The sequence below is a fragment of the Panthera leo genome, chromosome C1 (genome assembly GCF_018350215.1).
Source record: "Panthera leo isolate Ple1 chromosome C1, P.leo_Ple1_pat1.1, whole genome shotgun sequence".
In the NCBI taxonomy this organism is placed as follows: domain Eukaryota; kingdom Metazoa; phylum Chordata; class Mammalia; order Carnivora; family Felidae; genus Panthera; species Panthera leo.
Window position 1 is genome coordinate 164,120,088 of NC_056686.1, and position 26,537 is coordinate 164,146,624.

Here is a 26,537-nt window from a genome sequence, read left to right on the forward strand (position 1 = left end):
ATAGATGCTCAACATCACTCATCATCAGGGAAATAAGAGTCAAAATGACAATGAGGAATCACCTCACATCTGTCACAATGACTAAAATCAAAAAGGCAAGAAATAGCAAGTGTTGGCCAGGATGAGGAGGAAAGGGAACCCTCATGCACTATTGGTTGGAACATACATTGGTGCAACCACTGTGGAAAACAGTATGGAGGTTCTTAAAAAATTTAAAAAACAAATACCATATGATTCAGTAATTCCACTTCTGAGTATTTACCTGAAGATAACAAAGGCATTAATTTCGAAAGGTATATGCACCCCTATGTTCACTACAGCATTATTTACAATAGCCAAGATATGCAAGCAAAGTGTCCACCGGTAGACTAATGGATAATGATGTGAGATAGATGGATAGATTAGATATAGATGTAGATACAGATATAGGTGATATAGATATAGGTACAGATATAGTTATAGATATATAGATAGATATATAACGGAATCCTACTCAGCAATAAATAAAGAATGAAGTTTTGCCTTTTGCAGCAACACAGATAGACCTAGAAGGTATTATGCTAAGTTAAATAAGTCAGAGGAAAAAAATACCATATAATTTCACTTATATGTGGAATCTAAAAAACAATGACAACAAATAAATGAACAAACAAAACAACAAAACAGACTCATAGAGACAGAGAACAAAGTGGTGAGTTAGGGGTAGGGATGTGGGCAAAATAGGTGAAGGGGATTAAGAGGTATAATCTTCCAGTTATAAAATAAAGTCACAGGGATGTAAAGTACAGCATAGGGAATATAGTCAATAATATGGTAATAACTTTGTGGGGCACCTGGGGGGCTCAGTTGTTTGGGCTTTGATTTCAGGTCATGATCTCGCGGTTTGTGGGATCAAGCCCCGGGCCGGGCTCTGTGCTGACAGCTCATGGAGCCTACTCGGGATTTTCTCTTTCTCCTCTCTCTTGCTCTCTCTCAAAATAAAAAATAAACTTTTAACTAAATATTGTAATAACTTTGAATGCTAACAGATGGTAAGTAGACTTATCTGGCAATCATTTAGTAATATATATTAATGTCAAATCACTAGGTTGTACCCCAGAGCTAATATACTATTGTATGGCAAAATACTCCCATTAAAAAACAATAATAACAGGGCACCTAGGTGGCTCAGTTAGTTAAGTGTTCAACTCTTCATTTTGGCTCAGGTCATGATCTCACAGCTCATGAGTCTGAGTCCTACATTGGGCTCTGTGCATCAAAATAAATAAATAAACTTTAAACAACAACAGAAGTGTCAGACTTGTTCCAGCTCCCCTGGCTCCTATCAAATTAGAGTAAATGTTTTAATGTTCTTTCATTGGAATTTTTCATGCATGAATTTAATTGGGTTTGAGGTTTCTTGGTCTACTCTCATACATGACTATATTTTTTTTAATACAGAAAAAGGATAGAACTAAAACTAAAAAAGAGAGAGGGAGAGAGGAGAGGAAGGGAGAGAAAGAAGGAAGGAAGGAAGCAAAGAACATAACTGGCTCAGTGCTAATGCTTTATAGTGTCCCTAAATCCCTGATCTCATTTTATCAACCTTTCCAAAATGACAGTGATGTTTATAAAGTACATACAACATGAAGAAGTCCTGGGCTCTCCTGCTCCCACAGATTTAATCACTTTACTATGACACTAACAAAACAAAAATTGTGTGCAATATTGCAAAAGCTTTGATAATCAGAATTACAATAGATAATAGCATATACCAAGAATAAGTTTATGCTCTATCCCCCTGAAAATCAAAATTGAAGTAGTAATTTAGAGGTCAAGTCTTGTCAGTTGGCCTCAGTGGGGATTATGGGTGAAGCCCAGATTGTCATGCCCTTTGTCCTCTGCTTTCTCCACCTGTAAAACCTGTCACATTCTTCCCCACCATCTATAAGAAATTCATCATCATTGATAAACTTTGATATTATGACTAAGGCTTACCTGGTCCAAATTATTCCAAAATTTTAAATCAACCCAGTCTTATCTCAAAGTCCATAATTCCAAAGTTTACTTTATAAAACCCATAATCAAAATTTTCAAGCAATATAAACCAGAAGTATATGTTACTCATGTCATTCTCTGGGAGGTAGCCTAAATTATACACATTAAATATAGATGCATTGATTCATCCTTTGGGGAAAATAAATATCTGCCTTTAGTGGACAGTAATATCCAATGTGGCTGTATTCCTATAAGTTCTCTGAAATATGACCAAACATCTCCCAACTCAGAAAAGTTATCCATAACTGATAGCTTCTTTGGGGATGGGCTAAAAGACTTTTTTTCTGGTTTCTCTTTTTCAAAAATTCTCCCTATGTACCTATAATAATAATTATCATTACTACTACTACTGAAGTATTATTGATTACCTACAGCGTACTAGGTAGTGTTTTGGTGCTTGGAATACATAAGCAAATAAAACAAAGATTGCTACCTTCATGAGGCTTACATTCTAGTAGAAGAGATGGACTTTAACGATGAAAAATAAGTAAAGAACTGGGGGAGTTGTTTTATAAAACTCAATCTAGATCTATTTCTTCAACCCTCCTAATGATTATGAGTCAATGAATTCCTTGTATTAAATCCTTTCCTGCTAAAAGTTCCTGGAGTAAATTTTGTTCTCAGCAACTGAACTTCAACCAGTACTATTAGCCAGCCCACTTTATCTCCACCTCAATCTCACTTAAAACTATAATAAAAGTGTATATCAGTCAGCATCCTTAGTTGCAAATAACTGCCTTGTTTAAGAAAAAAAAAAATCATTGGAGGATACTGGGAAGCTCCTAGAATTGCCTCGGGGCCAAGAGATCCAGATTTGGAAAACAGACAGGAACAAAGGGAGGCCAGATAGCAGAAACACAGTCGGAGGTCAGCCTCCAAACACGATCTCTCCCACTGCTGACCCAAGGCGCAAAAGACACCCACAGCTAGGCAGGGAATTCTCCAGGCCACTGGGTCTTTAAAGCCATAGTTCCTCCGTGGATTCATCTGATGGCCAGCCCTGGGTGCCTGCCCCCTACTGACAACATATTAATACTTTTCAGCCTCTCTAAATGGGAGAGGCTGTGCCAAGTGTCATAAATTAATGCACACCTAGAAAGAGGGTTCCAAAGCTGGACAACTCCTCCAAAATGACAAACATCTATAACAAAGGACTTTCTCTAGGCATTTTCCTTAAATGTGCATCTTTTTTTTTTTTTTAACAAGGTAATATCTGCATCTACCATAAACCCTTCACATACCAATGGTGAGACACAGCTAAGCCAACTTGCTACAACATGAGAAGCCTCTGAGGTTCTATTCTTGGCAAATCAGCCCTCCCTCCACTCTTATCAGTAGGCTGAGCGAGGTTCACCTCCCCTGTGCCTCCAAGCAGGCTGTTCTTGCTTTCATCATATTGTTCACCTTCTTTTGTAAATACATGCTCTGTTCACTTGTCTGTCAACACTTCTGGACTAAAAGCACCTTGAGAAGGAAACAGTTTGTATCTCTAGCACAAATCACATTACTTGGCACCTATAGGAAATAAGTAAATATTTGTTCAACAAACGAAGAGAATAAACTGCAGTGTCAAGACTCCAAAAGATGGAGACTAAAAACAACAGGTGTTTCTGTATTATTTCTTAACCTCAGAATATCAGTCAGAATAAGTTAACTATTTTTTGCAAGAGAGGATCCTGCAAACCAAGAGGCACCCATGACCTTTGGAAAAGAGTCTTTAAAACACCAAAGCTTTAGAGGTTTAGGCTTGAGAGGTGGCTGTAATTGAGGTCCTCCCCACCCAGGCACCATGCTCCTTAGCTCTCTGCCCAGTTTGGGTTCCTGAGTCCCAATCCCAACATACCCAATCCTCACTCCCACCATCACACAAACTACTGCTTATCATCATCCTCTTTCCTACTTTCCTCTGCAAGTCAATGAGCTACACCTAAGGACCAAAAAATGTCAAACATCCTTACGTTGTAAATCAATTGCTTTTTAACAATTTTTCTCACTCAGGTCTAGGGTTTTTTTAATTGAAAATTCCCATGAAATATATAGTCTCCCAAACACTGCTCTGGCTAGCCAGAGTGGAGGAGATCATTGCTACCTTGGCATCAGTTGGCTTTTACTGAATAATACATTACCTAAAATTTGATTGGCTCCACACAAAAGTCCTATTATTGCTCACAAGTCTTTAGTTGCTGGGTGTTGCTGCTGATCTGGATCAGGATTAGATTGGCTGCTCTTGGCTGGGCTTGCTCATGCATCTCTGATCAGTTGGCTGGTCAGCTAGAAGCTAGATGGTCTAGAATTGCCTCGCTCACCCGTCCAAAAGACGATCTACAGTTGTCTAGAGTGATGAGGGCTCCTGAGTCGTATATCTCTCATCATTAATCAGGCTAGCCAAGCATCTTCACATGGTGACAGTAGCGGTGGCCCTTGTGCAACAATAGAGGACAAGCCTCAATGTGCAAGCACTTTTCACATCTCTGTCTCATATTTGCTTGGATACCACTGGCCAAGGCAAGTCACATGATCAATCTCAGAGTCAGTATAAGAAGGGACTGCCCAGGGACATGGGTACAAGGAAGCCATGAACAAATTGGAAACCATTACTACAATAATGTACCACACATCTTTGACTCAAGGTGACTTCATTCTTCAACCTCTTTAAAATATTTAGATGTTTAATTTAGAGGTTGGAACATGTCTCATCCTTTCAAATTTCTTTTGTGTATACCTCAAATGGTCAGCTGTGCATTAGAACAAGACACAAACATTTCACATAGCACCCAGGCAAGCGAGCTTTTGAGAGAGACTGCTCATGTGCATGTTCATTCACATGAGCCTGAATCCATAAACACACAGATTTTGTGAGTTTCATTTCCAGCTGTATCCCCAGAGCCTAATTTCCAGCTGTATCCCCAGTAGATAGTAGGAGATACAGAGGTGAGAGATCTAGTCCCCTTCCTAGTCAAGAAATGATGGAAGTCCAAACTAAGAGGCAAAGGGGGTCGAGGAAATGTGTCAGAACTGAGAAATGAAGGAGGGAAAATCCACCGGTCTTGGTGATTGGTTATATGCAAAAAGGGAATGTGAGGGAGGAATCAAAGGTGATGGCCAGGTGACTGGATTGTAGTGTAGAGGGGAGACAATGTTTACCCATATTGCAAGGCCAATTGTAAATAACAGTACTTGGATTCAAAGTAGCTGGCTGCTCTTTTGTTTCGATACCAATTGTAACTAGAGAAAACCTACCCAATAAGCATGCATGACTCTCCTTAGCCCTACACATTCTCAAGTATCCTTTAAACTCATAAGTCTTCAATATTATTGCAATTACCTTTCCAGTGTCTACTCTATACCATCTCAAACATGTAATCAAACCTAAACTTAGTAAAATTATTTTTCTATAGAGTAATATATTTTTATTGTCCTTGTCCACTGCTAGAAGCCAACAATCTCTTTTTTATTGCTATTATCTTACAATCATAAAAGCTCTGCGATTGGGTTATGATTGCTTCAAATGAAGAAACTTACTCCAGGTAATTTCTCACGACAGAAGTCCATGAGGAAGGTTAAGTCTGAAATCAAGCATATCAGATAATGCATCCAAGTTCAGACATTTGATTTATTGCCTATCCTTTCTAATGATTAAATATTCGGCTGCCCCATTGAAACCACACATATATTCATACTATAATGTTCAAAGCAGGTTAACTGTATACTAACTTCCCACCTTCATCCTCTGGAGAGAAACATCACCCTGCACGCAACTCATAATAACAAAGAAGGATGGGATACTAAGACCCAAGAAAGAGTAGAAGTGACTAATGAGGATGTGAGTATCAAATTTCTTTTCCTAAACACCAGGTTCTAACAAAGTTTTTCTTTGTGGTAAAGGAACCCAAGAACAGCTGTCAAAAATATGGCACTGCTAACCCTTTAACAAATTAAAAAGCACCATCTGCAGGCACTGCAGTCTGGATAAGCAGATGTGCACCAAGTACAAAGCCCAGGGAAGAGAAAATGGCTTGGCGATGCTGAGGTTAAGGGGTCTAAAAGCAGACAGCATATGTTTCTCCAATAAAAGGAGCACTCCACTACAGAAGCCAACAATTTGTAACATTTATAAATCGTTATTGAACCCCTAATGTACCTCTAAATACCTGCATTCATGTTTTTAAAGTTTCTTTAAGCACAGTAAGTAGATCAATTACAGAGGACTACAAGTTCAGCATCTTTCCATGTACCATTAGTCGTTCAGTTTAGCTGAAGAAGGTCCCTACACTATCTTTAATGTTTCTTTTTCCCTCATCCAGCAATGCCTCTCATTAAAACTAACTCTTTTGAAATATGCAACACTGGCTAGCTTGTCCTACTTGCTAATGGTCTTGAATTGATTCTTAATTAGTTGCAGTTTTGGAAAGAATCCAATTAAAATAGAAGGGGATTCCAATAGCAGAAAAGAACTGGCTAATATGTGTTATGCTCTGAGCTGCTGATCTTTGCATTAAACTTGCTCAGGCAAAAGGCAGCTATGCAAAATATGGCAGGATTCAAATCATACTAAACATATTCAGGTTTTAAACAGAAACCTTCACATGGTAATTTATCCTCTAGCCATAAAACATGATCAAAGAAAGGCAGCCAAATGCTGTTAGAAAAATTACATTCCTTCATTCCACTTTCTCTCTCTTCTTCCTAAAAGGACAGGTTACTAATTCAGGAGAAGACAGCAGAATCTTTTCAATAAATTATACTATATTTTTTTATTTGCTGTGCATTTTCCAGTCCCCTACTTAAATTCCAAGAGGAGAGAGGAAGCTCAGTGTGGGGAGAATTGGGGGGGGGGGGGGGGAAGGGGGAGGTAGAGTAGGGGAGAGAAATCTCTAGGAAGCTAAAAAGGGTATTTTCCTATATTCTTTCCCAAAGCAAAGAGTTGCTACCAGCAAAATTCCCAGTGTTGTTTATGAGGGCAGCTGGAGGTCATTTGACAGGTATGGCTTTTATGGTTCAGATTTAATTATAGAAAAGCAAGGGCTCAGAAAAGCAAGGTCTCAGGAAGCCCAGGCAGGAGAAGGACTTGTCCCACTGCTGGTAGGTGACAGTCACATGACCAGCTTTTGTATTCAACAGTAATAACTCACTGCCCGCTGCCGGGATGGAGCCCAGCTCGCCTATCCCCTGAGGAGTTTCCACCAGGCGTGGATTCAGAGTCTTTGATCTGCAGATTAACATGATCAGGAGCGCAGGCTTTGTCTTTTGCAAACATCCTCAGTCCCTAAAATTGTATCCAATGCAAGGTTGAGACCATTTTTATTTGAGTAATGAATTGCAGTAATTAATGTATACATTGATTTTTTTTCAATTCTCCCTAAAGGTTATTTCCATTTTTAATTTATAGAAAATATATACCATTCCTTTAATAAGAGACTGCTCTATATTTCAAAATATATATGGAAGAAAAGGCCCAAGCAAGCAGAGAACAAAAAGATGAAACAGGTGATATTAACGATCAGGGCAGTAACTGAATTCAGTAAAGTCACTCTTTAAAAATCAGTAATTAGAGGCTTTTTCAGAGGAATTACAATATTTGCTCTGAATCTGTTCAAATATTCCAGAAAACTCTTTTAAAGAAGCAGTTATTTGAAGTATTCAGTATTTGCATGGGCAAATTTCCCCTTCCTTTTAAACAAAGTTTTTTTCCAACTATTTTTAAAGGGACATCCTGTGCAAAACAAAGGAGATAGAGAGAATCCGAATCTGATAAGGTTGCTTGTGGAATTTTAATTTTGTTTGAGGAAGAGTTCATGTCACTTCTTCCAACATCTCTGGCCACACAGTTTTTAAAACAGAGAGACAGAGAAAGGGAGAGAGAGACAGAGACTGAGAACGAGAGTGTCCCTGTCTCAGCTGCACCTTAATGAAGTATCCCCAGGGCTTGAAATGATGGGATTTTTCTTACTTGAGAAATAATTCTCTTCTTGCACCAGTGTGCTCAGTAAATACCAATAGAGAGAGAGAAGTGTGTGGGTAATACAATCGGATATTTGTCGGAAAGTCATAGGTAAGGAATAGTGGAAAATCTCCCACGGCAGGTATTCGGAAGTGGCCCTGCACAGCCCAAGAGGAAGGAGTTTGGAGACAAATGCAAACTAAAGAAATACCTGATTAACCTTTCACTGACTCTGAGCCACGTGACGCGCAGTGAGCCTTCTTAGAGTGATGGCTTTAGAAGAAGATGTTAAATTTAACCTCTGGCGCAATGATAAATTGACAATAAAAAATTCAATGGCTTGGTAATTACCAATCACTTTGGACATCGGCAACATTTTTCAGTTCTGTCACTGTGCATTGGCACAAAAGCTTCAGCTGAAATTCTCTCGATCTTCCTCTTTTTAACTTTGTTTTCATGATGCAGATTAAATCTGCCACCCTATTACTGATTCATTTTCCTAATTTTTCATGTCTGCACCATGCCCCAGCTGCACCAGACTGATAATTGTGGAGCCCAGCCCTGATGATTAACATCAGAAGAATTAATTATGCCTGCCATTAAAATTCCGGGTTGCACATGGTGATCAAGAAAAATTAAGTTTCTCTAGGCCTCTAAATCATTTCACCTTTACAGGGAAGGATAGCGCTTGGACAGCCAGGCTGCAGCCTGCCTTCCTGCCGAGGTCGAAACCGCACGCCCTTTGTGTAATTCAACAAATGCCTTCCCAGTTATTTTTTTTCCAGAATTTGGACTAAAGGATTTCATGCTTAGAAAATAAAAGGAACCTGAAAGATATTCTCTATCCTTGCTTGGAGAGGGGAGAAAAATACTTTTTCAGAGGCTCAGCTGCTGTTTCTGAGATATCTGTTATTCTAATTTGTAGATGAATGCATCCTGGGAAAAAAAGAAATGTGTGACCCTTTGGAAATAGTGGATGAAATGAGAGTGGAGAGGGGTCTAGCTTTACACCCGTTATAAATGGGAGGAAAGGAAACGTTCATTCAAGTAGGTAAAGGCAGGGACATTTCTTGGAAATAAATTGATAACAGAATAAAAACAGATTCCTCAGATCTTTAGGCTAAATAATAATGAGTAAAGGAAGCCTGTTGACTGACGCATTTCCAAAATGACTGTTGCATGAGAAACTCAAAATGTATTCAGTCTAGCCTAAGGTACGAAATTTACTAGAGCTATAAAGAGTAAGATGATATGCATTTATCATGTTCTTTTTCTACTCTATGTTCCATTTTTAAATTACCATAATAATGTATATTATAGGCATGGCTTTAGAAGACTACAAAGGGAGTCATATTTTGATGAACGGATGTAAATATCTTATACCAAATGGTAAATCTCTTGCTCACCTCTATGCAAAGAGTATGCATAAGCCATGCATCATATCTGTTTCATTTATTATATTTAAGAAGTGATATCACAAGACAACTATTTCAATGCAGATATTCTTGTTAGTTTTTATTGGCAATAAATTTACAGAGTCATGTTAACCATCCGCCCATCCCAGGTGAGATAGAGGGAGAGGGAATAAGGAACAGTGAAAAATTAATTCTACTGTTCTAAAGAATGTACTAGAAAATTCTAGAAGCTTCTATACTTTGAAGTTGGCTCACTTTTATAAAAAAAAAAACACTTGGACTTAGTGACGTGACAAAATCCCATGCTTAATTATTTAGTAACTTAAATTGAGTATTTCTTATATTTTTTTTGACTGCCTTCTGTGCTAATTACCCAGGATCATTTACTAACACAATTTCACAAATGACGAGTTCTGTATGCAGGGCTGACTGCAAATGTATTCATCTTGTAAGCATTTTTCAAAGATGATGTAACAAAAACTAGAAAAGTCTACCAGAGTACCAAAATTTGAAAAGTCATAAAATCTGCTTAGGGGACCAAAAGGACAGATGAGGTAAAGCAGCAGCTACTCGAACTCCTCAAATGCTTCCTGGCAGCTCACAGAATTGATGGGTCAGTATCCATTTTCCTCATAATATACAAATCCCTCCGGGAGGTCTGGAAACAGAAGGAAAAGCTGCCCTACCCCCCAATATTCGTATCTTCTCCACATCAAAGCAATTAGATTTAAAAATACAGAGCAAATAATAAAATGTATTCTGCCATTTCAATAGCAAGCAAATTAAAGGTACAAGAAGGAAGACGTGATGGAGAATATGAAGCAGCAGGAAGAAGAAAGAAGGAAGGAGGGAAGGGAAGCAGGAGTGGAGGAAGAAGGGAGTAATAAAAGAGGGAGGCGAGGAACCTGCAAAAATATGCATAAATTGCATAAGCACCAAGATTGCTTGATGTAAAAATATATAATACTACCACTTTCTGATGATCAAGGAAAAGAACTCAGGAAAATAAAAAAGCAACACCAGAATCAAGCAGCAGAGAAATGCCTAATAGTAATGTCACTGCAGAAGGAAATCAAGATGGTGGCTCAGGGGGAATGTCTGGATTTTTCTTACAGGTTTTATAAGAAACAGTAGATGTCGGGAGAGGGGAAAAACACTCCCAGGTGCAAGAAACAATTAGAAAATAGATGAAAGGCTTCCTGGAACCATACCGAATAGTAAGAATGGGACCAAAAGATGCAACGATTTCCCACCTGCCTTCATTTTCCCTTTCAAATAGACTAATTTCTTAGGAAATCCTAAATAAACAGATCCTGACATTATTCCTCTGTATTTGTGGCAAAGAAAAAATGGTGTAAGAGAGAAATTTTGATGGCATAAATAATTAAATTTTGTTTTTGTTTAATACATCATCTCTAAAGTTCTGTTGGTCTTTATTGTTACAACTGGTATTTACAGCACAAGGACACAGGAGGTTGCCGGCGTACGCACGTGTGTGATGTGCGCATGCGTGCATGTGTGTGTGTATTCTTATGAATGAAAATGTTTTACAGTGTGCCTTTACATCTGGGGTCAGCAGGCAGATAATTACACTGATTGAGGAGACCACAACAGTCTATAAAATCAAGCATGCATATGTAGGGTCTTCCAGTCTAAGTAAACAGAACTTATCACAAAATAAAGCTGGCACATGATTTAATAAAATACAGAATCATAACAGTGCTGTTCCCTAATTAGGAAAGGATAGTAAACAGTTGATAGAAACTAATACAATTTGTATTATTAGTAACCAGTCAAATAAACTGTTTTGTTTCTTTTTTTTTCTATTTTGTTATTTCTCCAATGTTGTCATAACCAATATCAATGAATGAGAATTGTAGTGAGTATCTGGGGTCCTCTGCAGCTCAGGTGGGACACTGCATCCTGATGGGATGCAAATAAAACACTGTCACAAAGCATTCTTGCCAAAATTATTTAACCTGAATCTAATCAACCTTGAGATCTAACTCCCAGTACATAGGAAATACAGAGGATAGAGGAAAAAGTTAAATGACACCACAAGGAACAAACAAATATGGAAAGTAAAATGTCCTACATAGAAGCTAGTCAGGGGGCACCTGGGTGTCTCAGTCAGTGAGTGGCTGACTGGCTCAGGTCATGATCTCGCAGTTCCTGAGTTCAAGCCCCCCATCAGGCTCTGTGCTGACAGCTCAGAGCCTGGAGCCTGCATCAGATTCTGTGTCTCCCTCTCTCTCTGCCCCTCTCCTGCTGGTGCGCGCTCTCTCTCTCTCTCTCTCAAGAATAAATAAACATTAAAAAATAAAAAAAAAAAAAGAATAGCTAGTCAGGCTCTTCATCATGTTAATTTCAAAGAGAATTAAACAAGCTTGGGGCAGAGGGAAGGTCTTGATTAAGGGACGCTGTAAATGCATGCAGTGCAATACATTCTGGTTTGAACAAAGTTACTTAGGAGACACTTTAAGAAGATAGTGAAAATTGGAATATGGCCTGGATGTTCAATGATATTCAAGAATTCATTAAGTATGATAATGCTATTGTGGTTATGTAGGAAAATGTCATTATTATTTCCATGTATGCATTCTGGAATATTTAGAGTGAAATATCCATCACTTTCTTTAAAATAGTTCAGAAAAAGAAGAAATATGTCAAAGTTTTAGATAGAAATGTTATTCATTTTACTGCCCTCTCCACTTTTCTGTATGTGTAGAAAATTTTCATAATAATAAAGTGTTTTGTTGGGAAGTCGATTTCACAAAAATTGGATCTTCAACTAAACTGAAATAGTTGTGAGTATGTTCAAACTAATGTCAAGGTAGAGTCAGCCCAAGCCACTGGAAGTCCTTTGAGGTATTAGAGGACTATCTAGAGGTATTAAAGGTATTAGAGGTATTAGTGGGTCAGAGTATTACTAATTGGTATAATTTTTTCATTTGAAGGTTCTTCAGTTATCACCTGGTCCAATCGTACCATTTTCCAGAAGAGGAAAAAGAAATCAACATAGTGAGGGTATTGCTTAGCCTGTGGTCTACCAGAATCAATCCTCTCAAGTTTCGGCCTATGCCTTCTTCTGTTCCATCCTATTTTATAAATCTAAGATTTCATAATTCTACTTTTTCACAACAATATGGACAGATCACACTTGTATGCAATTTGTAGTTTTTGGCATACTTTTCAAACACTATTTCTTTTAATGCTTCCTAGGAGATGGATCTTTTTACAGATAAGGAAACTGAGGTGCTAAGAAGTTGAACAATTTGCCTAATATCACAAAGGGAAAAGCTTGAGGTAAAATCAAAGCATGTCAGAACTCCTAGCTCTGTGTTCTTCATCCTTCTGCAGGCAGCACCTATATTTGTAAAATGACAAGACTGATTCCCCAAGAGCTTGTCCCCTTAGGGGACAATATTTTCAGCAGCAAATTTCATATGACCTTTACTTGCAATAGTAAATAAAAGTCAAATGCATAACATTAACTAACAACCCAATGGAGGTAATTAGCTCAACCAATGGTTCTCAATTCAGGCTGCACTGCATAGACTCCAGAGAAGAGTCAGAAAAGCTGGGTTTTCTAAAAGTGCCCTGGAGGGGGTGAGGGTAATTCTGATGTGTGGCCGTGGTTAAAAACATCCAAGATGTGCTACCAACCATCCTAGTGCATAGCCTCTTGGTGGTCTAACTTGATCCAGGGATAGAATTTGGAAATCTGAGGAAGTGAATGGCATGAGACAACATGGATGAACCTTGAAAACATTGTGCTAAGTAAAAGAAACCATTCACAAAGGACCATGTATTACACGATTCCATGCATATGTCCAGAATAGGCAAATCTATAAAGATAGAAAATAGATTGGTGGTTGCCTGGGGTATGGGTGACTCAGGGTGATGGCTAAGGGGTGCAGGGTGCATTTTTTTGGCAATGAAATGCTCTAAAGTCAATTGTGGTGATGGATGCACAAGTTGACAAATGTACTAAAAACCATAAACATTTTAAATGGAGGAAACGTATGGTATGTGAATCAAACCACAATACAGCTGTTCTTTAAAACTGAATGAATTGCAAGTCTAAACATTGCCCCATTTTTAATTTCTCTCCCCCTCTCTTTTTGAGAAAAGCAAAACTTGTGCATTCATTCACATCTGCAAATATTCACTGACCACCTTCTATATGGCAGGCTCTGTTCAAGGAGTGGGAGGTATAACAGCAAACATGGCAGACAAGAGTCCCCTCCTCATGGAACTCATATTCTCGAGGAGGAAGAAGGACAAAGAGAATAATTTCAGTTATTGCTATAAAGCAAGTAAACCTCGATGAAGTAATAGTGTGTGGACTAGGGGTGCAGGCCACTTTAGACCAGGGTGATCAGTAAAGGTATCTTTGAGGAGGTGACACTTGAGTTGAGGCTGGAATGATAAGAAGTAGCAAGCCATGCAAAGATCTGGGGCTGAACAAGGACAATGCCTTGAAGCAGTAACAAGCCAGACATCTTCAAAGAATGGAGAAGAAGGCCAGAATGGCTGGCACCAAGTGAACAAAGCAGAAGGGATGAATTCAGGAGGTTGGCAGGGGCCAGGTTACATAGTGCCTGCTAGTATGGGTGATTACATAGTATGTGTCTAAGCCAGAATACACTCGAGAGTGAAAGAAGATGCTTCAATTATACAGAACACGGGAACCACAGGTACAGACTTGGGACTGTCCCAGGCCGACCAGGATGTCTGCTCACCCTACACGAGGACTGAAGATTTTACTCTAAAGTGCCATGGAAAACTGTTGGCAGGTCTTAAACTGAATTGCAGAAAGTTTAAAATTTTCCTCTTTAAGAGGTCCCCAGAGGTTATTCTCGATTGGAGAGATTAAGGGTGGAAATGGCACAGCCAGGCTTCTATTAGGAAACCTGGAGGCACCTCCGACCACCTCACCATATGGGGGTGGGTTGCAGACGTTGTGCACCAAGACCAGCCAGAACTGTTCTCCCCTGGCAGCTTGGGGTCAGTCCTGGTACATGAGAAATGCTCTGCTCAATCCCCTGGGTTCCATGACATACAGCACAGCAAAAATCATTTTGGCTTGGAAAAGTTTCAAAAGCAGGTACTGTTTGCCATCCACCCTAACCACAGAAAAGTTTCAGAAGTGCTCCCAAGCTCCATGTGATCCCCAGCATAGGAATTCTGTCATTTCCCAGGGAGTTCACAGGCATGAGCTATAAAAAGCATTCCCAATTAACTGCTTGGAATTATGTAAAAGGCTTACTGAATTTCGGAGCTTGCCTCCCAAACACTTTTTGTCTTGTATGAGTAGCACTGAATTAGTCTTCCTGGCTGTGGCGAGATACCAGGACGTTAATAAGCAAATAAGAAACATCCAACAACAACCAACCATTTTCATCCTAAAATCTGCTTTGGAAACAGAATCTAGGAAAGGCTGGGGGAATTCAAATTCCAAGAAGCATTTTTAAAACCCCTAAAACTCTTTCTGAAAGCAGTTTAATAATAGTTACCATTTGTTACACCTACTGTGCCCCGGGCATTCTGCTAGATGGCTTGTTGGCTTTACGCTTACCTTACTACAAACTTGTAAGGTTGCCTGCCGTGTTATTCCCATTTATCGATGAGGAAATTAAGTACCTGAAAGGTTAGTTTCTCAAAATCATATCCTCAAACTTCAAACTTAAGTCAGAAAATGAATCCACGTATGTTCCCAAATGCCCCGACTTGTTCTCCTCTGATGAAGTAAAACCTACTTTCTTGTTTACATTACTATGCAAATGTTCCATATGTGTACCATCTTTTAAAAACTCAATACTGCATTGAAAATCCAAATAATGCAGAACAAATAAATTAGGAGTTATTGTTAACATTTCAGGAGGTTTTACTTCACTAATTCCTTCAATAGCAACCTGATTTGCTTTACAATTTTTCAATTTGCATTCGCCTATTCAGAAATGTATCTTCTGAATGTACCGAAGTGTGGATTTATAACCCATTCTATAGCATATCTATTTTTGTGTTTTCTTAGACTCCACCCCTTCATACAAAACCACCAAACCGGGTGGTTCCCATAAAAACTGCAGAACTTTGGCAAACATGCTGACATCTCTTTAAATGTTATTATTAATGGTGGCTGTGCCATGTACATTTATTCAACAAGACACTCCCTGAAGTCAAAGGCCCTGAAGGCTAAGTCAAACTTCTCAACCTGCTTCGCCAGGCCTTTCACACTTTCCCCACGTTTGCCATCCTAGCTAAGTTGCTGTAACCTCCTGGGAGCTTGTTAGATAAAGGGAGAGCTGGCATTCGAGGGGAATCAGACACGCAGGTGGCAATGGGGTGGGGGTGGGTGGCAGGTTCAAAGCCAGCCCCCCCACCACACACAGGCCAATTGAATCAGACTGGGAGTGGGCCTGGGTATGGCTTTGTTTTGTATTTTCTTGCCTGTTATTTATTTATTTCATCTCTCATGGATGCCAAGTGCAGCCAGGATTCAAAACTTCAACCCCAATTCACCCACTGGACTCTCTCACTGTGCTTCCTTCCACACTCGAAGCTGCATCCTGCCCAGCATGCCCTCACTTCGAGGCTTCTGCACTGAGTGGTCTGTGCGCCTGGAAAACTTTCTTCCACAAGTCTCCTCCTGCATCCCCTGCTAACTGCTGCTCACCTCTCAGGTCTCTCTTTGGATCCACTCTCCTGGAAAGTTTTTCCTAACCCCTGCTAAACAAGTTAGAACAGAGTAAGCTCAACCTTCAGCCTTCACGAAGCACTTATTAAATTGCACTGAAATTTCCTGTTTAATCTGCTTGCCGCCTTCTCCATGGGCTCCTGGAGGGCAGGGTTTGTCTGCCTTGAACTTTGTATCCCTGGGGACTACCTCAGTGCCCAGTGCATAGTACATGCTCAACGCATTATACGATGGAATGAGTGATGAATGAGTTCTATTTCCCAGTCTGAAGCAGCTTGCCAGTTGATGGGAAATATCTGTAAAACAATGCTGAATGCATTCAGTGCCTTCAGGAGTGCATGGAACATGCTTTCAGGAGAAAAAAATCTCTCCTAACTGGTTCACACACACTCCCCATGCCTTGCCTTGCTTTTAGAGGCTTGCTGTATTCTCATTCTCAGACACTGGTATTGTTTTAAAACCCAAAGTAATATTTTTCAGGAAGTCCTAAACTTAAATCCATGCTTGTCTCACTGATTAACCGTCCTTTTGTAGTGCAAAGATGTCTATATCCTCTGGTAGCCTGGCTTTGACCATGTGCTTGGAGTGACCTTAAGAAGAGGATGTGGGTATGCCATCTTCAAAAAACGATTTTGTGGGGCACCTGGGTGGCACAGTTGGTTAAGAGGCCGACGTTGGCTCAGGTCATGTTCTCACGGCTCATGGGTTCGAGCCCCGCATCAGGCTTTGTGCTGACCACTCAGAGCCTGGAGCCTGCTTTAGATTCTGTGTCTCCCTCTCTCTCCCTCCCTACCTCACTTGCGCTCTGTCTCTGTCTCTCTCTCTCTCTCAAAAATAAAAAATAAACATTAAAAAAATTAAAGAAAAAGATTTCATATTACTATCTGTGATTATGGACAGAAGCATTTTTGGTGTGTTTTACCCAAAATAACAACAAATCCATTATTTTTTTCCTTTTTTAATTAGTAACTCAGTAATAATCAAAGATTAATGGCTGTTATTACTTTTTGTTTATATCCTTTAAAACTTCTCTCTATTTGCACATATTCTATATGTACAAATATAAAGTTTTATTATTTTTTGGAAAAGTGGGAGCATAAATACTTATAGTTTCCTAGGCCCCCCTTTTTTTCCATTTAACTCCACACAGGATATACTTTTTCATGTTAACACAGATTTACATCATCACTTTTAAAAATTTTTTTAAATGTTTATTTATTTTTGAGAGAGAGAGAGAGAAAGCAAGCGGGGAGGTGCAGAGAGAAAGGGAGACACAGAACCCAAAGCAGGATCCAGGCTCTGAGTTGTCAGCACAGAGCCAGACATGGGGCTTGAACATACGAACAGTGAGATCATGACCTGAGCTGGAGTCGGACGTTTAACTGACTGAACCATCCAAGCACCCCTACATCATGACTTTTTTTTTAGTTTATTTATTTATTTGAGAGAAACAGAGACAGCATGAGCAGGGGAGGGGCGGGGAGAGAGAGAGAGAGAGAGAGAGAGAAACCCAAAACCCAAGCAGGCTCTGCACCAGGCTTGAACTCACGAAACCGTGAGATCATGACCTGAGCGGAAAACCGAGAGTCAGACACTTAATGGACTGAGCCACCCAGCTGCTCCTACATCGTGACTTTTAAAGCCTGTAGGTAATCTGTGGTGTCATGTTATTAGTTATTGAACCAGCCACTTTTAGCAGTCATTTAGATTGATTTCAGTTTCTGTTATAAACAATGCTGTGATGAATACCCTCATGCACACATCTGTGTTTGTCCATGTATTCCCTGCAAATAAATTTCCAGAAGTAGAATTCCTGAACCAAGGGGTATACCTATCTTTAAGTACAAGGGATACACATATCTTTAAGCCTGACATTTTGCTAAATTGCCAACAAACTTTGTTAGACCAATTTTTATCACTATCAGATGTTTATAAGAATGTTGTTTCTTTATTTTCCTATCAGCATTATTTTCAATGTTTATTCGTTTCTAAGAGAAAATATCTATTGCTGTTTTAATTTGTAATTTTTTGATATTCATGAGCTTTAATATTCTTTCACACTTTTTTGACATTTTTATTTTCGTATTGTTATGTTCTCACTCTTACTAATTTGTAAGAGCTCTTTATATATTAGGGATGTAATGCTCTTGTTCTATGTTTTGAACATATTTTTTCAGCTTTTATTTATCTTCGTTTATGGGATGTGTTTTTGTATTGTGGTTTTGCTTTTCATGTAGTCAAACTATCAGTCTTCTCCTTTATGTTTGGCTTTGATGGCATGCAGTGTTAGTATTTTTAATGGAGTTTATAAGATTTAAGATGGATTGTTCACATTGTCAACAATAAAAAGTCACCTGGGAACCAAACAAGAACTTTAAAAATATATATTTTACACTACTTATTATACAACATAATCCTTATCACTACTAGAAAAAAAAATTTAATGACTAAAGTTAATGTATCTATCAATATTTCTGAAAGGAAAAATCTATCTTTTCAAAATCCTTTCTGTTCCAATTAGCAGGTGATACTTTACATGTTCTATATTTATTACCTGAAATAACATAATCCCAATAGAAAACTCTAATTTGGTCAGAGAACGATTTTACAAGCTGTTGCAGAATATGGATGCAAGTATCACAGCTTCAAACTGTGAGGAGAGATCCAGCCAGACCTCGGCTAGAAATGTTTCAATAATGACCACACATGGGATAAAACAACTGAAAATCGTTCACTCTCGTTGACAGGGGAAGCATTCTAGAAAAGGTTCTCTCTCCTTTTCTGGAGATGCTGCAAAGGAACCCAAAGTTCATGAAGGACAGAATGACAATAATGCCATAGCCTAAGGGATGACCTCCACACATGCACATGCCATTTATTGATGAAAGCCTTACAGGCTCTCCTTTGACATGTTCATCTAGACCCCCAGCCAGGAGAAAACAGCTGGCTTTTAAATACTCAAGTTCCTTCTGATTTCATAATGCATGCTCAGCTCCCTTTAAATTATGCACCAAAATCATCTTCTCAATGGGTCATAAAATAATGAATTTACAAAAGCCAACAACAATTAAAAATTTTCTGTTTTAAACCGATAAAATTAACAATAACAACAATAAGGAAATAATTTGGGGAGCATGAGTCAAAAGAACCATTCCCTGTAACAAAATGTGCAAGATAAATCGTCATTTTAATCTCTTGAGAATATGAAAAAAATTATAGCTGTCTTCCCATTCTTTGTATTCTACTATGTGCTGTAAAAAAAAAAAACAACAACACATTAATTAATTAGAGCCTCAAATTCACTGCTTTCACAACTATACCTTTACCTGAGGAAGAAATAAATGCCCTGGCAACCCCTCTCGTATTGGTCAGTGATTATTAAATGAAATGGAGCTCGGGACCAGGGGATATGGAGCATCCACAAAGACCAAAAACAGAGTCACTGATACAAAGAACTCCTCACCCATAAGGAGGGGTGGAGAGACTTAAATGGGAAATAATTACATGACAGAAAATACAATGAACAGGCAAAATCCTACAATTCAGGAAAGAACAAGTAAGTACAAGCTGGGGCATGACAGCTCACTGAAGAAAACAGAAACTGAGCTGGACATTAAAGAATGAGCTGGCAGAAGAGAGGAAGAAATGTTGCTCAAGGAGGGGAGAAGCCAACAGCTTCCATAAGAGCAGAAAGGTACAAATGGGGAACAGCAAGCAAATAGGATTTGCCTGGGGAGCCACTGAATACTGAATTACAGAATGAATTACAGAATACAGAACTGAATTACAGAATGAAAAGACAAATAAATGTTGTACTATAAGGGGAAGGAATTGAAGATAGGAAGGGAAATGCAGGGAGTATTGGGGATCAGTTTCATCGGGGCTGAGTAGACTATTCCAACCTCACCTCCCCACTTTCCAGAGGGGTAAAAATGGAAAGCTTGGTTTTTAACATAAAAGTTGCTTGCAGAGTCTGGGGGTAGGCAGAAGACTGTGTGCTACAATATTGTGTCTCTCTCCTTTATTGTGTGTCCACCTCCATTATATCTGGATGACTACCTTATACGGAGATGCTCTCAAAAATAATTTCAGAATGAACCAAACAAGTGAATGGATAAACTAATGAACAAGCAAACATGCAGAAACATTTTTTTTCAGGAGCTTGTTCTATCTGCACATGAACTACTGGAGCAGGGGCGGGGGGGGGGGGCGGATCTCAGGGAAGGGAAGAAAAAATGGTGGGAGAAAGGAAAACCAGCTATTAAAATACTGCAGAATATCAATTATAAAATGATAAAACCCTAGATTTAGGAGGCAGAAATAGGAATAAAAACACAGACATTAATTTGAGAAAATTATGGTGAGTCATTAAGTGATTTTAAAGCATTGCTATTCCCATCTCACAGCCAGGTCAAGTTTTAAGTGGTCCAATCAACTATTATACTCATTCATTCAAATGGAAAATATCTACTGAGCAGCAAGCAGTCCTCTGGCCCTAGGGGCCAAAGTGAAATTCAAATTTATTTTCTTCAAATTTCTGACTGATCACATAAAGCCCTGAACCCTGACAGCTAATGACTCATGTGCAATTGGCCATTATCACAATAACCATCCCTGATTACCAAAATAACCTGGCATTTATTAGGAGAAAGGTTTGAAAGAGTGAATTTTAAGGCTGAGCAGCATCAAGACAGTCCCAACTGTGTATATACTGGAAACATTAAACAAGCAATTAAGCACTTCATCTCCAATCATTCCACATTATTTATCCAGGTGAGACAGATTCCCAACCAGATTATAACATTGTGTTAGGAAGCATGAATTTGGCTAAGGTTTTGAAGATAGCAAAAAATTCGCACAACAATTATGTCCAGGTCATGAATCAAAAATTCACTAAATCCAAATTTGAACATATAGCTTAAATTTGATGCTCTTTCTACCATTTGCCTCTGCCTCCAGCCTCCACCACCAATTACATGTCATCTTACACATCTATATCAAGATTTGATATCTCAAAACATCATTCAGCAAGCCGTTCCTCAGGGGAATAAAGTTTAGTGATTCCTTCCTCAATCTTCTTTCTCTCTCTCCTTTCTTCTTCTCTTCCTTTCTTATCTATCGAGTGTCTGTTATTCATCAGGCATGCTGGGAGATTCCACAGCGAACATTAACAGACATAGCCTGATAGTCTTTGGCAGGTCTCCTTGACTAGAACCAGCCATTCCAAGCCCTTCAAAGTAAGACCCCACCCTCCCCAAAGCTTATCTCCCAATTACTCCCATACCACCACTCAAACCTCCAAATCAGACCAATAGAACTACATATTTAATTTTGAATCCTGGGAGTTGGTTTTGTCTTTGCCCTTCCATCTTTCACCATCCCCTTATAATGTTTGCTGCTCCCCAATTTGATACAGTCTCACCTGGGTTCACATTCTGACTCCATTTTCTATCTATGGGATCTTAAACAAGTCACTCGATTTCTGGGAGTTCAATTTCCGCATCAGGTAAGTGAAAATAATAATACCTACATTTCTGGAATGTCTCAAGGATTAAATGTGATCATGTGTGTGAAAGAATTCAATACAGGCTTTGTGATGATGATGAGTTTCTTCAACTATCCCAGCTGGAAGTGAGCTCTCTTCCCAAATTCCCAGAGCATGGTTATACCACTGTACTTTTGAGCCTCCTCCAATTATTAGTTATCTTTCTATGTCTATCTTTACTCCCTACTTAGGACCAAAGAATGTGAAAAACTTCTTTATGGCTTTCTGATACTTGAGACAGAGCCCAATATATACTTCATCCTATGTGGAGGAAGAAGAGAGGAGTAGTTAATGACCCCTGATGCCTCATAGTTGACATTAGTAGTTTAGTTCAAAGATTCTGTGGAATTTGGAGAATCATCCAACATTCAGATTGTTCCTCTGAGCTTTGGATAATATTGCAGATGGGGGGTCTCCTCGGAATGACTTGCCTCTTTTATTTCTGTTGTTACCCAGTTTAAATCCAAATGCAGAGACTGAAAAATATTCATACTTAAATACTTTCTACTTAATTTCACATTGGTCTCCACATTCAGTGGCCATAAAACAAATGTAAAGTTCAAACTAGAAAGAATATTTCTGCAATACGACCACAGTCCATCATAATAGGAAACCAGGGGCACCTGGGTGGCTCAGTCAGTTAAGCGTCCGACTCTGGATTTTGCTCAGGTCACGATCTCACGGTTCATGAGTTTGAGCCCCACATCGGACTCTTTGCTGAGTGTGGAGCCTACTTGGGATTCTCTTTCTCCCTCTCTTAATGCCCCTCCCCCACTTGCTCTCGCTCTCAAAAATAAATAAGTAAACTTAAAACAAACAAACAAACAAAAATAGGAACCTAGCCAGAAAGTTGAAAGGTTAATGAAGAATCAAACCAGTACTATCAGGCTTCACTGGCGCTCTAAGACACTGACTGGCACCCTCACAGAGTAAGAATCACAAGCCTGTGCCTTCAAAGAAATAACTGATGCTGAAGGACTCATTTTCCTAGGCTACTGTCATGGCCAAACTTGTTCTCAATCCTGAGCAAATTCAACCTCAGGAAACTTTATTTGAACCTTCTTCAAGAAGCTTCAGACCACTTTACGGAGTCACTGGCTTCTGCAGGAGTAATTTATGGCCCCCTAAATCAAGGAACTTCTGTTCAATAAAACTCTCTCCTGAATTATAACAGTAATCATAATTAACTTCACCCAGACTGGGCAACATGCAACATGAAGCTCTCAATGCCCCCATGCATAATTTCAGAGAGGCCGGGAGCCCTGGCATCTGACTACCCACCCAGTGCCTCGCCGATCCCCAGTGTGGTTCTCCCTGCAGGGCCAGAAATCTGGAAATAATCCACAATAGGAACAAGAGGCCTATTTGGATCAAGTTCTAGGAGCATCTTCCTCCTCTGATAAATGGACATAACCACTTTCCAAGAGACTGAAAAACAGCCAAAAGGAATCTTTCAAAATATACTTACTTAACAATGATATAAGCTTGTTCTGAGTTATAATTGCTTCACATGGAAAAAACCCAAGGCTTTCCCAATAGAGAACTGAAATAGACAATGAAGGTGACTGGGAAGTAAGGGATAGAAACAGGTTGGCAAATTCTCAGGACACATTTGGATGTAATTGCTTATTCTCTTTTTTTTTTTTTCAGGAAAAGCCCCAGCAACAGGGAAGGAACCCCTCCTTGCCCCTTTCCAGTAAATTCTCCTCATAGCACGTTGCACCTCCCCAGAGACGTTTAGAGACTGCCATTCATTTAATTGCTTGAGAAGCCCAAACCAAACAAGAGTCGCTGGAGCTTGGCCCTCTGTTTGTTGGCTGTCTGCAGATTTACAATTTAGCACCATGTGGATCTTCAGAGCCAAAGTGTTAGAATTCTGAGGGCCTCATTCCACCTCTCAAAATACAATGGGCAAGGGCGGAAAAGCTTCAAAGTCCCCAGAAGGCACCAAACCCAATTACATTGCAACACATGTGTGCAGCCCTTTAAGCTGCTCATTAACATTTGGAAAATTCTTCTGGTAAATGTCTTCATATCCAATTTAGCCTCCTTTTCCCTTCTCCCTACCACCCCCATCTCAGAGACAGGCAACAGTAATGAGCTATATAAACGTAACTCTTTAAACGAAGAATGTCATCACTTACAAATACAAGAGAGCGGTACATGTTGTGTATGCCTACAAACTGCAGTTGCTGTCTGTTAGAGTTTGTAGCAACTTTTAAATCTGTCATCACGGCATGAATTTCATACTAAGCTCCTTCCCGGTGCTTGAGCCAGGAAGCAAAGGGGGAACAGGCTGTATCATTTATGGGCAGATTGGTATTGGGTCAAGTGTGACATCACACTCTGCTCCCACCGTAATGAGGTGAAAGGCAAGGCCTCAACAACGTGGCACTTTGTTTATTGGGAAAATTTAAGTGGGGCTGTATTTCAGTTTATGATAAAACTGAAACAAAGGATATGGATTACAGATTTTTAATAGCTCCACACGAGAGGAGAGTGAAAAAGAGGGGAGCCATATAGGACTTAGTAAAAAATGCAAAAGGTCAAAGGATCAATGTAGGCTCCAGGCAGGCTGGTCCCTTGGCATTTTTCCTGGGCATATTTGCTCAACTGAAACATTAGCACATCAGCCAAGTGTTTAATTTTTCTTTCTTTCCCATGGTTAATATTATAAAGCAAGAAGGAAAAACCAGACCTAAAATGTGTGTGTGTGTGTGTGTGTGTTTAAAATATCCCATGTTTAATACTTTAATACTCTGGCAGGTCTCGGATCATGATCAAAAATTTTCTATTCAACAGAAAACAGAATCAGACCTACACATACAGAGAACAAACTGATGGTTGCCAGAGAAGATGGGGGTGGGGGATGGGCAAAATGGGTGAAGGGCAGAGGGAGACACAGGCTTACAGTTATGGAATGAATAAGTCATGGGAATTAAAAATATAGCATAGGGAATATAGACGATATTGAAATGGCATTGTACGTGACAGATGCTAGCTTACACTTGCGGTGAGCATAGCATAATATATAGAGATGTTGACTTGCAGCTCAAACTAATATACCATTGAGGGTCAACTATACTCAAATGAAAAAGCTTTTTTAATATTATATTAAAATTTTTACATTCAAAGGTACCATGAATACAACCTCACATATCACACTTCCTAAAGTCTTTTTTTTTTTGTCCACACTGATACTGGGTACCAGGATCAACTTCTATTTCTCTATATAATTACCTACATCAACATTTGAATTTATGATTAACCCACTGAATACAATATTATGTATGGAAAAAGACATATTTGGCAAATAAGAGAGGGCAGAAAAACTTCTGAGACTTTATTTAGAATTTGGAACATTTTATTTAGAATCACAGATAATACCTAGAGTTTGGCGTGTTTATTTATCTCACCTGGTGTGGGTGCCATCCTCAAGGAGTGCAGAGTCCTGGGAACTGCCATGGAAATGACTGTAGGATAAGGGGTGGGGAAACTAGAACCCTGAGCTAAGCACAGGTGCTAACATCCAACCCAGAAGCCATTAAATTCATCTAAAATTATTTCGTCTTCTGCTGAAAAAAACTCTACTTGCAAACTTTTCCTGTGTATCAAGAAAGCAAAAGGACTTAAGTCCCCACTCAAGTGAGAAAGACCCAAAGCTTTGTACCACCAAGGTCCCATGAAATCCTCTGGAGGAGCTTAGTTTTCAAATTGCTCTAAAATAGTTCTCCTTGATTTAAGTGAGAAACTTATTTGAAGAGAAAACATCTTGTTGTAGGACTAAAAACCTACAATTATTCTTCTGTTCTTAATTTTTCAACTCTCATCAGACACACCCTCGTAGCATTGGGCCTAAACTGTATCATTTCTTTGGAAGAATAATGACACGTCCAATAATGCTCGGTGAAGAATAAGTGCCAACGCGTGGCAAATGCTCAGTAAGTTCGCTGTTGACAAAATAATAATTATATAATGATGAGAAGATGGTAGTAACGATTATATGATATGATAATCGTATGTTATAGCATAATCGTTCTTGGTAGGAGCTCATTGCCTAATATTATCCAAAACCACAGTCTTCCCTCAGTTAATTCTATTTTAAGACCCTAGCATTTTCAATCTTCCTACCTGTGGGGAAAAAGCAGTGGAGAAAGAGAAAGACAATGGAAACAAAATGCAGAGACAGCCAATCACTCCGCAAAGCCCCCACCCCATGTGCATACAATCAGCACCAGCTGTAGTCCAATTAAACTTAATCTAGTCACATGCTCATGTGCTCCTCAGAAATTAGAGGAAATCAATTCAAATGCTAATGAGAAAGTCCATAATTTATTATCTGCTGAGGAATGCATGTTACATTAATTTTAACTGTAAACAATTATTTTTATTGCAAGATTAATTACCCTATCTTATACAACTTCCTTTTTTCATATTCTTTTAAGGAATTAGTTTTCAGTTGCTGTTTTGTGGCTCTGTCACAGTTCTTTAGCTTGAGAAAAGTATAATTAATTTAGGGATGCTGCAAATGTTGTTTTCTATTCTTCTGCCAAAAGAAAGTGGGATAAATGGCTAGGTCAAGCATGGAGAAAAATAGCTGCAGCTTCTGGCCAGGATGAAAAGACATTAGAACTCAGAATGGAAGTGGGGGGAGCCAAACAGAATTTAAAACATGAGCTAATGTTGGTCAGTTCTGACCATAACATTTCCCAAAGGCGTCAACATGCAAGTCAGTCCTCAGATGGTTCCTAAGTCCTGAAAGTCCATGGGAACTACATGGGCTAAAGTTTTCAGAGCAAGACAGAAGCTAATCATTTTTTCTTAAAATAGTATCAAGGCCCGGACTTCTCTGTACATGGTGGGTGGGGTGACTGTTCCTTTGAGCAATCAAAAAGGAAT